Raw genomic sequence first — 14896 nt, forward strand, 5'->3', positions numbered from 1 at the left:
AATAGCTTGTTATTGGTTGCAAAGCCAATTTTTAACATCGAGGGTCGTGGAAAATTAAAAAACAAGGCCACATTACCTATATCTTTGAAAACCACATTACCAAACACTACTTGTACTCTTAATTTTTTTGTCAGACGGTATATTCAAGTTCATCTCGTTCAAATATGTTGTTGATATGTTCAAAGCCTGCTTCTCCCCTTTTTTAGTGTTTTTTGTATCCTTTTAATTTCTTTCAATAGCTTTCACATCGTTTTTAGAAACTGTGCTAAACACTTACTTGTTTCGTTTATTTTCAACACCGACTTTTAATGGCGTCCATATATACATATAATTACGGACAATCGTGTACAGTGGAGACTTATACATAATAAATATAATGTCTATTTGATTCAAAGTACTGTGAATTTTCCATACATTTTGAGTACTGGAGAAAAATCAGGGGCAGGAGAATCTGATTGGTCGGAAAATCCGAAATGTGTTGTTTCAGATGCTAACTATGATAACCGTGAACTTTGGGAGATTAACTGAATTTTAAAAACATACTACCTAGCGTTTTGAGTGAAGAATTTCATGTAGTACAATATCCTTGGAACATCATTTTTAGTTGATTAATTAAATCTTCCAATGTAATTTTGACATTGCAAGACTTTTACGACAACTGTAAATATCAACAAAATTTTATCACAGCTATCACCAGACATTAGCCGTCTATAACTAGAAAAAAATTCAATTTGTGTTGTGTACTCCCAAGTGTCATAGATATTTTCCCATAAGAATGAACAAGAAAAACGTTTTTGCAAAAGGTTTTCCAAAACTTAAGCTACTTACGCTAACCATTGCCTAAGTTTTCAAAACGATTTGCATAATATCAGTCAATAAAGCCAGTTCTTCTGTCCATAAATTTGACGAAACATGAAATTCATTGGATAAAAAAGATACAATGTAGAGGCTAGTAAAAGACTCTAACGTAAGTGCAACTTTTGTTTAACTTTACAGAGTGTCATCTCTTTTATATTGCTGCGCGGCATTAAAAAACATAAACATACTTTTTTACAATACTCTATGTTCTCATTTTACAACACCTGGAATCTCGTCTCTTGTGATTAAACTTATATCCCGCGAATCCGCCGTATCTTCTACTACCCTGTTGCACTAAGCAAATACAGTTACTTCATCAGCCATTTAATCTCATCATATGTATATATACATAGTATATTTGTAATTTCAATTTAAAATTTAATTGCAAATTGCTACTTTGAGTGACTATTTAGAGATTGACTATCATAAGCAAAGCAGAACCAAAAGAACCAAATATCAAAATATGACAGCAATATACTGCTTTGCAATGCATTAATCACTTTATAACATGAATATTTTTCTTATATTAAACTATATATGTAAAAATAGCTAATGTTTAACTTCACAATAGTTGTCATCTTAAACTTATCATTTTTTTTAGCAATAAGAGGCCTTCACTTGTAATAGATAATTTTGAAGCGGATCTATTTTAAATACATAGCTATTGGGAAGTTTACTCAGCTAAGCATGCTAGCAAAGCGAACTATGACTAGCTGATAGAATGGCTTTTTTGTCAAGGGTTAGTTTTTGACTATGAAGCAATTATTGGATGAGGCTGAGTATGATATCAAAAACTATTCAGACCAAGGTCAACGTTATCTACCGAAGCGAGTCATGCAAAAATTGAGTTCGATAATTTTTTTATTATCAACTTCAACTATCTGAAGTATTATCAAAACATGTCAATATAACAATTTTTTCAAACTTTCGTTAATTTTTTTGTCAGACGGTATATTCAAGTTCATCTCGTTCAAATATGTTGTTGATATGTTCAAAGCCTGCTTCTCCCCTTTTTTAGTGTTTTTCGCATCCTTTTAATTTCTTTCAAGAGCTTTCACATCGTTTTTAGAAACTGTGCTAAACACTTACTTGTTTCGTTTATTTTCAACACCGACTTTTAATGGCGTCCATAATTGTAGAAACTATTATTCGTAGATATGACGTCATAATTGCAGATATCAAAAATTATCTGTATGTAGTTGACCAATCACAGTTGACATTGCTTACATCGTGAATAATAAAAATTATTATTGCTTCAAGAATGGAAAAACTTAATAAAATTGGGGAAGGATTAAATGAAAAATACTCTTGGCATTTAATTACATGAGTGCAATGTGTAATGGTTGACAGTTACTTTGGCTTAAAAGCCTGGCGTCTGTATGACGTAATTGGAAATTAATTATACTTATGTAGTCCCAAACTGTACAACGTAGCTGATCAACAAACTCTTCAAAACTACCTTTTTTAGACTGAAAATATCCTCCTTAACGAGCTATAATATTTATTGTTAGAATTCTTAATCATGAGAAATGTTAGTCATGATGAGTGGGACATTTAGCTAAACCACTGAATTTCATAAGAGGTTACTTGCTCTTTGTGACTATGAATATTATTTAATATGGCCGCTTGAGATAGAATTTAATCTTAATTTATTGCACAAAGCAATATATGTAATCATATCATTTGCATTTAAATTAAAAAGAAGTGTAAATCTATTTTCATTCTTTCGTTGTAATCTATCAACCAAAACTACCTATTAAATGTCAATCGACTGGAATAAAAATTAATGTCATCAAAACAATTCGAAATTTTCTTTGCGTAGATGCAAATCTCTTTTTAATCACTAGTTTCATGTACATCATTCAAGAAATTTAATATGGGGACTAGTTTTTGATTTTACGTTGTGCGTATTCAAATTTATGTGACAATGAACTTCACAGATTTATCAAAAGCCAATGCTAAATTAATATAATATGTAAAACTTATTTTTCATGATCACTACGCAGGATAGCTTTTATGAAAGTGAATCTCATGTAATTCTTCTAACAAAAACAAAATTCTCATGCAAGCTTTGCTTTCAAAACATCAAAACTTTATAAAACAGCTTTAGCATTTCTCTATTGCTAAGATATAACAGTTTTTGTTTCAGCATTACTAATTTTTGTGCTTGTCAATTATCTCCGTCACTTTCCTTGTTACTGTCATCATCGCTTCATCATCATCTTCATTGTCATCATCATCTTCATGGTCATCCTTACTTTCATTGTCATCCTTATCTTCATTGTCATCCTTATCTTCATTGTCATCCTTATCTTCATTGTCATCCTTATCTTCGTCATCATCTTCGTCTTGATAAAAAAGAGAAGATATAAATCCAATACAATTTTGTAAATTTTTCTAAAGAAGACTTTACCCACCACGATGGTTTTAATTATATAAAGGTGTAATTTAGTTAGTGAATTTTTACAAAGTTTTTTGAAGACTTGTGATAACTTTCTAACAAAAATATTCTCGTGATCAACCAAAAACAATCATTTTTATCTGATTTTTTTTTTAGTTGGTTCACCACCTTTGTTCTTGTACAACTCCTTCAACAAACAGTAGTGGATCCAAAGTATGTCGGAATACATTACTGGAAATGTAATGTCAGTTTGAACGATTTAGAGGAAATCTAAAATCAGCTTTACTCATAAATACGTTCTTTTTTCCGACCAAAAGCTTTGAAAAAAATTTTAAATAAGATTTTAGAATTTATTTTGACCTACCCTACATCCGCCAACTTTTAAAAAGAAAATTGTGCATATAAATAAAAGCTCCATATAAATAAAAAAAAATAATTCAACTACTGAAAAAGAGACTTTGTCGTGGTGACAAACTTAAAGACGGATTTCAAAATAGCAAATACCGTGGTGAATGTTAATAATAACAATGCAATAGTTCTTAAAAGAACTGTTTTAACCAGAACACTAACCCAACAATTCAAAGGAACCGTTATTTACAGCTAGAAAGAGACACTATGCATTTATATAATATATAAGGACTTTATTTGAAGAGGGGGACACGTAACAGCTGAAAAGCTGACAAACCTGTGGCCCTCTAACTAGATTATACAGGATTACAAAAAAACTGATAATGAATAAATATATAAATAATTACAAAATTCTATGATAAAAATAGCTGGACTTTTTAAAAATATTCAGAAAGATAAAATTAATTTATAAAAAATTAAAATTAAAATTAAGTAGTGTACTATTGCTTAATATTGTTTCAAAGTTGTCCAGGTTTTTATATGAGCTTGTACAATGCTTTTTCACAGCTGTTTTGAATAGATTTATACTAGGCATTTTTTTGATATCATGGGGAAGGCTGTTCCATAACTTAACTGCGTTAACACTGAATTTCGGCAGACTACTTCTCAGGTGTCAACGTCTGCTAACTGAGAACCTCCAAATCATGCTATATTTATAATGTTACAAAAGGTCAATGTCATCCCTATTTTTAAAGACGACATTTAAAACAGAGACAGATTAAACACGTGATCCTTTTGTCAGCAAAGGACAGGATTAGTCAATTTAATTAATAACGACTCCATGACGCGTAGCTGAAATAACGAGCGACATTTTTTAATAATTTTAAAGTTTTCATCAGAATAAACATTGGCACAGCGAGTGTTGCTTAAAAGATGTTTTCCAGTCACTGAATCACATAGAATCGGATTTTCACTTTTACACCCACGTTTTGGTAGTTGTCGTAAAGGAACAGTTTTATTCCTGACCGAAGCTGGTACATGCTGTTTTATTCTTTCACTCAACCTTTGAGAAGTCCTACCTACATAGCGAGCATCACACTCACATTTAAACTCGTAGACTACATTGCTTGATATTTGAGCAGGGAGAGACTCCTTGGGATTGGGTGGAAGAATAGTTCTTTTTGAGAATATAAAGAGCACATTGCATGCAAAAAACAAACTCTCGGTGATATTTTTAGTTTCCCTCTCGATGTCATTAGAGGCCTTACCCATCCAGGGAAGTTTAAGGGAAGTCATTCCATGTTACCTCGCCTTCTAATTGCTCAACATGATATGAAAAGGGAAAATATCACGGTTTAGAAGACAGAAAGAGCAGAAAATTTTGCTTTGTTAATCTTACTGAAAAGCTTGCTGTGTTGCCATCCTCTGCAAAGAAATCATTTAAAAATGTGAAGCAATTCAATTAACATGCTAAGTAATTACATGTATCAATTTTTTTTCATGATTAGAAGAATGACAAATGAATTTTATTTGGTAGACAAACGATTAAACTTAACAGCAAATGCCCTTATTGTCATTACTGTCTCAACTTTGTGATATTTTTACCTAATAAACAGTTTGGCTGTTGTAATTATAGTTAAAATATTAAAACAAAACCATAACCGAGTGAAGGAACTGTGTCCATTGTAATAAATATGTCAAAATCCACGCTTTTAGAATAAAAAGAATGTATGCAAAAATTATAAAAGTTAATTGAGATTTGGTGAAACAGTTAGTTTGACGTCTATTGCTGTTTGACCCAGAAGTAGCTAAAAGGCAATGAGATGAAACTTTATGAAGAAATAGGCTTGTCAAACACGTACGCTGTTACAAGGAGATATGGAAATTACGTGAAATATGTCAAAACAGCTTACCAATGAGAGGTTCGCATTCATTGCAAATATTTTTCTCAGATACAATAGGAACACTTGAAACAATTGAATATCCAGCAATGACAAAAACTATTTCAATGAACATGATCTTCAAATAGGCTGGCATCTTCTACATGAATAAAAATCGCACTTAACAGCTGTTTATTAAGATATTTGTGTTGAATTTTCGTAAGAAAAACAACCCAGAAAACAGTGAGAGTATAAACAAGTAAACTTTTTCAGTGTAAGTATTAAAAGTATATAAAGTTATGGTAAATTTGCTTTGATATTTAGCTTTTCACAACAGCTTTTGACATTTTTACGCAAAACTTGTACGTCTTCAACTGTTGATAGGCAATAAACTCAATTAAAAAGACTGAAGTGAGAAATACAAATACAAAAACAAAGATACACTTTCAAAAATGAAATATAAAATTCTTACCAAATATTTTGTTTAAGATTGTTAAATTATGTCACTTGCAGAGTATGCATCGAAGAATTCACTCACCAACAATTGAAATATCCTAAATCATTATGGCTGATATCAATAAGAACAATATTCATGGAAGATATATTAGTCGTTGCTCATAGATACCAACTTCTCAACGACATATAATACAAAATAAAACAAATTCCGAATACGGACATCCGTTTTTTTATATTCAAGATGATACAAGAGTTTAGACACACACTATGTGTCTCAACTCTTTTGTTATCTTTATTATCAAGAAAACAGGATGTCTTATAGTGGGAACTTTTATATTTTGTATTATTTAAAAGTCTCGGCGATATATTGTTTGATTACGAAATGATATATGAGACTGTTCAAAGCTATATGCACTTAATAAGTGTATATATTGGCAATTTACTGTTGCGATAAATGAGCGGAAACATAAAAGAGCAAACTATATAATATCGTGAGTTAAGTTACACAAACGTAGACATTAACTTTATATCCAATTTTTGCTAATACCTCATATAATTCATAGTGACACATGATATAACTTGCTAAAAAAGGATTCCATAGTATAGGAGTACATTTTTAAATTGTAGCTACATGGAGCGTTCTTCAAAATGTTGAAAATTCGTGTCTTTAGATACAAAGACATATTGAAAGAATTAGAATTTATGTTCTGGCTCTTTGTTATAAATTCGAGAAACGTACGGTGCCCATAAAAACGGATATCGTGACGAGAATATCTCGTCTCGAGTCAATATATGCAGTTTATAAAAAAATTGTGTCGTCTTTAATCCACGAGGGCTTGTAACTTAGAGCATGCATGGTAACGAAGTACTATGCCAAAGGTGTGCGCCAAATCTTTTTTAAGCCACATTTTTTCATATAACCTTTACGAAATTCATATTCTGCTCCTCTCACAAAGGCTTTTGAATAGTATTTGTGTGATATTCATATAATGAGTCTCATATTCATGAGATATATTATTCTCGCATGCAGATAAAAATTGATCTATATAGGCTGTTGCTTACTTTGGTACAATGAAAGACTTCGGTAGTTCGCAAACAATCCAGCCATTTTCACGTCCTTGGGGTTTAGATTCCAAAAGTAAGGCAACTTGAAAGTGTAAGTTTTGACACACAAGTAATGGGTTCGAGCTGTCTGTTCCTTAGTATATTTATGCTTTAAGATTGCGTTTTCTTTCGTGTCATCACTACGTTTTTCATGCTTTCAGGCTTCTACTTTAATAAATGTGCGACGTTTGGGAACTTTTATTCAGACTCAGAGCTGTCCATAGAACGTTAATTGGAGGGGTGCTTTATTCATGTATTCAATTGTGCCCGAATGATTGTCTTTTGAAAGCAATTCACTTAAGGATTAAGCAATTTACTGTCAAAAGAAATCAGTTGGGCAAAACTGTATATATGAATAAACACTCATCCCCAATTAACGTTCTCGTGACCGCCATGCTTCTTATATACAACATTTGCTATATAGATATAAAGTTGATAACAAGATTTTTATTTAAATTTTTTGAATTAAGTTGAGGCGGCATGCAAAATTAATATGAATTTACGTCAAACGGAAGAATTAGTGATTGCTTTGATTATTTTATCTTAGCAATTTATTGCTTTAATTCAACCCCACTTGATGTTAATCTTTAAATACACTGACAAAGAAATTTCAATTCAAACTAGCTTGATTTAATGGTGAATTATTCGTTCTAGAATATTCTCCACGTTGTTGTTCTTCCTACATAAAACAAAAAGCCTTTCTTTACGACACTATACGATTCCGTGTGCTCTTATATTGTTCTATAAAGATAATTACAAGCACAATGTTATTGTTGTCAATGTAGAGACGTCATGCGTAAAGTCTTTTTGGTATTTCATCAGTTTTAATGGTCGATTGTTTAGCTAAGTGATCATTGTGGTTTGCGTTTTTAACTTTGATAGCAAACTTGGAGTATTTACCCACTACTAGAAAGGTTTTCATTACGGAATAAAAATACGTGTATTTTTAACCGTTTATTTATGATTATTTTTTCTTAATAGCAAAATTAGCGGAACATACTTTGTTTTGTTTATCGCCCGTCATATAGTAGTGCTATACGTAGCTGTACGTGTGTATGAGCTATTATGCATTTGGAAAAACGTGCACAAAGACCCCAAATGTATACCTTGAGTTTATAAACTCTGAAACCAATCGTACATGTAGAATATTGTTGAGACAGGCTGACATTTTCTTATAATTTATCTTTATTGGCAAAGAAAATCTATATGGAGCTATAATTACAAGAAGAATTTTAGTTTTCATACAAGTTTTATTCATAAGACATGATTCTTTGTCAAAAGGAAACAACTAACGTACATGAATACTGTAATTTCGAGTAAGTTGCTTTCGTTTTTTTAATATATATTTCAAAATGTGGGAAATTAAGTGTGATAAAAACGTATCGAGGACTACAATGAAAAATGTGAGAAATTTTTAAAACAATATAACTAAGATATGCATAGCCATCAGTTAATTCAGCCAGCTTGTCAAAACAATTCCATAATTTTGAGTAAAGAATCACTGCCAATGATAACTTATAAGGATTCCAAATTCCATTCGTTGTGGTACTACGCCTAAACGCCTACATGCATTCGTACCAGCCCACTTATCCACCAATCTACTTGCTTACCTATATACATACATGCAAGATGTAATGCTTTCACAAGAATTCTTGCCAGTAATTGCACCGACGGAAACTGTGAAATGTTTTGTCATTTTCACTCTGCATTTTTTGTCAGTGAAAATGTGTAACAAAATTCAAAGTAAAAGTTTTGAGTTAATTGTAACATAATTTAGACTCACTTATTTGTTATATTTACTATGGATTAACAAGCAAGCGCACAGACAAATCTTTGTCATCAGATTGTCCAACAATAATTGTAGCGAAATTTTCATCAATTATCGACAAATTTTGCAAGTGTCAATATTTCTCTTAAAGAAATGTAGCCCTGGAAACGATCTAAGATGAACCAAAGAGTTTTCATTATTTGAGCTTGTAAGCACTAGCTATAGCTACATATGTCACAAAAAGGACTAACATTTGACATCCTGGATAAATATATCTTTAATACCTTAGAGTATGATCTTTTGCCAATGAAATGCTTAAAGAAAGCTTAAGGAGTGATTCATTACTCTGAAAATAAATTTTAATCCCTCAGCATGCAATCATCATACAATAAATTGTTCTTAAGAAACTCTTTTTGTAACACAGTTTCTTTCTTGTTAAATAACGCGCGCCACTACAGATGAAAAATGGCAAAATAAAGTATAAATAGTAGAATAGAGTTTTTGAATAGACTTAAGCAAAGTGATATTTTCAGTTCAAGCGTTCAAGCAAAGAAGCTTACATGCAGCAGGCAGTATAGCGGATGCAGTATTCGTCAAAATAAATAATAGCTGCTTAATTTTAAATCTAAGGTACTTTCAGAAAAATACTAAATGTTTTGAATTTTAAAATATAATTTTACCAATGGAATTTTCTCGAATGGGCTTAAAAATGTTAATATATTATTGCAAACTGGGCAGTAGTAATTTATTTTGACGTAACCTAGATCCGCCACTGGACCAACCGGGTACTACTCTCCGTTTTAGGTTTTGATGAGCATTCTGCACGGGACTATATGCTCTTGAGGTACACTGCCTATAAGGTTTGCTGAATAGATATAAGACATACTGCTTGTATCAATCATTTAGTTGAGTTATCTCCAGAATTTATTACGTTATACTGAAGACAGAAAGGTCTTTGTGTGACAGGAATGCACTTGTACTTGAATATTGTAAAATTTCTTGTTACAATCTTAAAGGGCCTATCAAACAATACTGCTCCCCCAAACACTTAGGTTATAATCGCATTCATAAAATAATCTTTTGTATAATACCATAAACGTAGCTAAATAGGTCATTATGTCAGGAATACTGCTCATATATTGCCTTCCAGTAGACAGTTCAAATATCTATATCTAACATGTATATAAATGAAAAAGTCAAATTTAGACGTTTTCAGACTAGTTGCCAAGAATTTTTGTATAAACGAACCTTTGGTTTTCAAAAAATTCATTTCTCTTTATTTCGAAAAATAGTCACCTAAGAAGAAGACCTTATTCAACTTGTGTGGAGTGCTTATATGTACACAAAGACCCTTTATTCTTATAAACATCAAAAAACGAGGGAGGCCATTTTTTACCGAGATGATTGTTCAGAATGTACTGTCCAGTACACCTCATTTAAAAGCACAAAACAAAATGTTAATTAAATTGTAAACTTTTAATTCTTTGATGTTCTACTCGGCTATTAGTGTACTGTATTCGTAAACTGAATAACGTTGTTTCCATAATCCAACTCCTCGTTCTTAAGCAAAAATAGCGTTATATGGCCAAAAAGAAAACTGTCTCAGTCGTTTACAAAGAGTTTCTAATAAACACTTTATTTGAAAACTAGGTACTCTCATAGTTCTGGAGCTTGTTCAGCACGTGTTCTTCATATTTTATACAACAGCGATGCTTTCACAGTTTTATTTTCAGTTGTTAAAAATTTCGTTTTCAAAATCCTAAATTTTTTTTCACTTTAGGTGTTCAGTCATCTTAATGACGACTTGACTGTTATTTAGTACAGCCACACCACGCAATGAAACGTGCAGAAAACTCTTTTTTTCGTAAAAAATCTAGAATCATAAACACTTCCTTGGACTGTAGTTACTAAGAAACATAATACTCTAACTAAGAAGTTCATTGTTAAGTGTTTGAATTGTTTGACAAAAAAAATTGATCTTTATGGTCATCATTAATTGATCATCAAAATTTATCATCATTGAATGCCAATGTTAAATACCAATTTACTCTTGTAAAATCTGCTGTTTCATAGGAAACAGAACAGGTAGTACAACTATGCCTCTTATTTGACATAAGTTAATAACGCCATTTCCTCTAGTGGGAGAACCTTCGCCAGTTCCAATTGTTATGCTCTCAAGCCCATTCATATAATGATATCCCACATACTTTATAACGAAAACATAAAAATGCAATACATTGCGTAACAAAGTTTGAAAAAGGCTTTCAAAAGAACGGATCGATGGTGCAATGGGTTAGCATCGTCTGTTTTGTCACCAATAAATTGACCTAAGTTTCTTTTCTGATTTTCAAATTATGAGTTGCTCAGAGTTTAGCTATTTTTAAAAAATCATTAACTAACAACTTGTCACAATAATGAGCTTAGCAAAGAACCTAATATGATACCATAACAACGCTCGTGGAATCCAGAAGAATTTAATTATTATTTTCTATATTGAGTGGCGGAAACAAAACACTTTCCTTCAACAGCTATAATGACAAAGTTTTCTTTAACGGAATGATCTCTTCGTATAAGACCTCTTCAGGCATACAGGCAAGCACCATTTCTGTATATATATAGAGAGAATATCTGGTAAATGCCCATGCAGATCTTAGATTTGAAGCTATCGTGTTTTGCTTATTCATATTATATGGAATTGACAAAAGTTACAAATGAATGCTTTTCAATCGGTCGTTTTTTTGGCGTTATTCAGCATTTGTCTTGTTCAAGGTACGTAGCCTGGCATCACACGTTATTTGACGAAAAGTACACACAGCCTTATTCGTGATTGTTCCTTCAATGCTAAGTGTGTATGTATATCTCCCAATTACCTGGTAGTCCATTGACATTGTTGTTTGCTTCTTTAACAAAACAAGTTGTTCGCAGTCCATTGAGTAAATTTTAGATATGACTTTAAAAAAACTTATCAAATAATTAAGGACAATATCCAGTCTGGTCAAAAATACCGGGTACATTAAAGCAAGTAGATGTTGGTGATGATGACGTAATGTGGGGAGTTAATAACAAGAACCATATTTATGTCCGCGATGGATACAAATGGAAAAGAATAGCAGGTGGACTAAAACACGTGACAGTGGGAAAAGCAGGTGTTTGGGGAGTTACTTCTGAAGATAAAATACTCTATCGCAAAGGAGTAAACAGCAGTAATCATTATGGAACAGAATGGCTTCAAATATCAGGTATAAAATTTAGCGATAAGCCGGATAATATTTCTCATTGATATTTAACTAAATGTTTTTTGAATGCATTTTCCAATTTTTTAAAAACTGTTCTGAAGCTAGTACTGTAAGAAATAAATCTAGAAATATTTCCTAAAAACTTAGAAAGCATTTTGATAACTAATAGCTAAAATGGCTTAAGTGAATCTCTGTAATTCTTTAGCACTCTACTTAGCAAATTATGTACAATTTTTACAGGTGAGCTTAAGCAAATTGATTCAGGTCCTTCAGGAATTGTATATGGTGTAAATAGCGAAGACAATATCTACTGCAGACAAGGAATTGCAGCGGCAAAACCTGAAGGTGAGAGTTGGAAACAACTTGATGGGAAATTGAAGTATGTAAGCTGTGGACCTTACGGTTGTTGGGGAGTCAATGCAAAAGAAGAAATATTTTTCCGTTATGGAATTACAATGAATGAGTGTCAGGGCACAGATTGGATTAAAGTTGTTGGTAACCTGAGACAACTTGAGGTTAGATATCCTTATTAAATTCATAAAAAATACCGTATAAAAAATAGACAATATTATCGCCACCTCTCACGGTGATAGAGCATTCCTAAACTTATAAAAAATAAAGAAAATAGGTTTGGAAATCTTAATATATTGACGGCAGTTCGTATATAAGAGCTCTTTAATGATTACAAAATATATACATCACAGAACTCTTATCACTTTATAACCGGAAAATACATTCTTGTGTGAAGGGACAAAGAAAAGGTTTAAAGATTATGTACTATTTACCGACATTCTTAACTATTAATTTCAGTGATGAATGCTTTTTTAATATCAGGATACAAGGACATGTTAAAACTATGTGTGCTTACGACGATGTGCATGAAACATATTATGTGTGTGAAACACTGAAAAGTTGCAATTTCATTTATGTTTGTTTTTCCTTCGCTTAGAGATATAGAAAAGGCTGCTTAATTAAAACGATTAATCGTTAATTTAATTTGAAAAATCCCTTTGATAATTTTTTTTTAGAATACTAGTGATTGTAATTGACATGAATGACGACAGTCATAAGGAAAAAAACAGTAACAGCATTTTTTATGAAATATAGGTGACTCCACTTGGCATAGTGTTTGGAGTGAATGCCAACAATGATTTATTTGTACGTGTGGGGGTTACAAAGGAAAAAGGAATCGGAGTAAGCTGGCTCCATCTTGTGGCACCAAAATTCAAACATATATCAGTTGGTAGACACGCTTACTGGGCAGTTAATTCCATGGATGTAATATATTACTACAATGGTATGTTTGCCTACAGGATGCATGTTTTTCCGACTTGCTTTTGATCGTTTATTCAGATTTAACCATCGATATATCAAGGCACGCAGCAGAACGATAAATTGGGGGAGGGGCAATATTCTTACATTCATTTTATAATCCGTAAAAATATGGATTTCAAAAAAATACAGCATATCATGAATATATAACTATTGCCCCTCGCCCCCAATTTTCATTCTGCCTTCGTGCCCGGATGTACCGTAAACGCGTTTGATATTTGACTCATCTGTCACGAATGACAAATGTTGTTCAAAACTTCCGCGCATATTAGGAAATTTTGTCGATCACACTTGTCACGAATAACGAGTACGCACGGCAAGTTCACAAGTGTGCGGCGGACTTTAGCATATACTGGCATCATAAATACATCCAAATATTTTCAGCTTTTCAATAGTTTTATAATTGTCTTTTAATTGGACATGTTTCATTTTATCAAAATTTATGACAAGCTGAGGCTTTGTAAATTTGGTTGATTATAAGCAATTCCACTTGCTTCGAGGAGGAATAAATGTCATTTATTTGCACAAAGATTTGGTTCCACACTGGAAAAGAGCTCCTGGACTGCTGACTCGTGTTGATGTCAATCCTATGGATGTCGTATGGGGAGTTAACACCCAGCAGTCAATATTTGTACTTATTGGAAGAGGTTGGATTTCAGTGGCTGGAAAATTGAACCATGTTTCAAGTGGTGATTCTGGGGTGTGGGGAGTGAATGCAGTAAATGCAATATACTATCGAGAAGGAATTACAAAAGATAAGCTACAAGGGAACTCATGGACAAAGATAGATGGTACGTAATTTCTAATTATAGATTGGTTCAATAAATTCCGCTGGGTGGTTGATGCCTGCAAAAATACAATGTCATAACTAATTAAGCCATAAAGCTTTCAGTAGAATAAACTTTCATCTCAAAAGTTTATACAATATTTGTTCAATTATTTTTCTTGTTGTGTGTCATAAAAAATTATTAACTATTGTTTCTCATAACAATCAAAACTTGAATTTACTATCTTTGCATCCCATATTTGGATATTAATTTTTGTCATCTAAAATATAGATTCAATTCCAGTAGAATACTATTCTGCTCATAAAAATTTACTCGTGAGGCATGATACTCTTGTGAGGCATGATACTACTTTTTTTGTTGCTTAAATGGAAAATGTATGATACCCCATCAATGATTAAAATTTATATCAAGATTTTTTTCCTAGGATTGTTAAAGCAAGTTGATTCGGGTCCATTTGGTATTGTGTACGGCGTGAATGCAAATAAAAGTATTTATTGTAGAGTTAGTGTTACAAAAGAAAATCCAAAAGGGATAAGCTGGAAAAAAATTCCTGGAAAACTTAACTACGTAGCATGTGGTTTATATGGATGCTGGGGACTCGATCTATTGAATGCGATATGGTTTCTACCAAGAGTAAATGCTGAAAAATGCGAAGGAAAAAGTTGGAAAAGAGTTGATGGCTTGCTCATTCAACTTGAGGTATGGGATATAAATTATTTGTTTGA

The 14896-nt window shown here is 32.1% G+C and overlaps 2 long non-coding RNA genes across 3 annotated transcripts; both read right to left on the reverse strand.

Annotated features, from left to right (window-relative positions):
- Nucleotides 1–3881: 3881 nt before the first annotated feature.
- On the reverse strand, nucleotides 3882–9615 carry LOC124454740. Of its 2 annotated transcripts, XR_006951590.1 has the most exons (3): nucleotides 9605–9615; nucleotides 7437–7443; nucleotides 3882–4020 (listed from the first exon to the last, which is right to left on the reverse strand). It is a non-coding gene; the product is annotated as an uncharacterized LOC124454740 (long non-coding RNA). The 2 variants fall into 2 exon arrangements; XR_006951591.1 differs by lacking the exon at nucleotides 7437–7443.
- Nucleotides 5000–6058, reverse strand: LOC124454739. The gene is made up of 3 exons (XR_006951589.1): nucleotides 5960–6058; nucleotides 5521–5647; nucleotides 5000–5032 (listed from the first exon to the last, which is right to left on the reverse strand). It is a non-coding gene; the product is annotated as an uncharacterized LOC124454739 (long non-coding RNA).
- Nucleotides 9616–14896: the final 5281 nt, after the last annotated feature.

The sequence above is a fragment of the Xenia sp. Carnegie-2017 genome, unplaced genomic scaffold (genome assembly GCF_021976095.1).
Source record: "Xenia sp. Carnegie-2017 unplaced genomic scaffold, XeniaSp_v1 HiC_scaffold_3, whole genome shotgun sequence".
NCBI lineage: Eukaryota > Metazoa > Cnidaria > Anthozoa > Malacalcyonacea > Xeniidae > Xenia > Xenia sp. Carnegie-2017.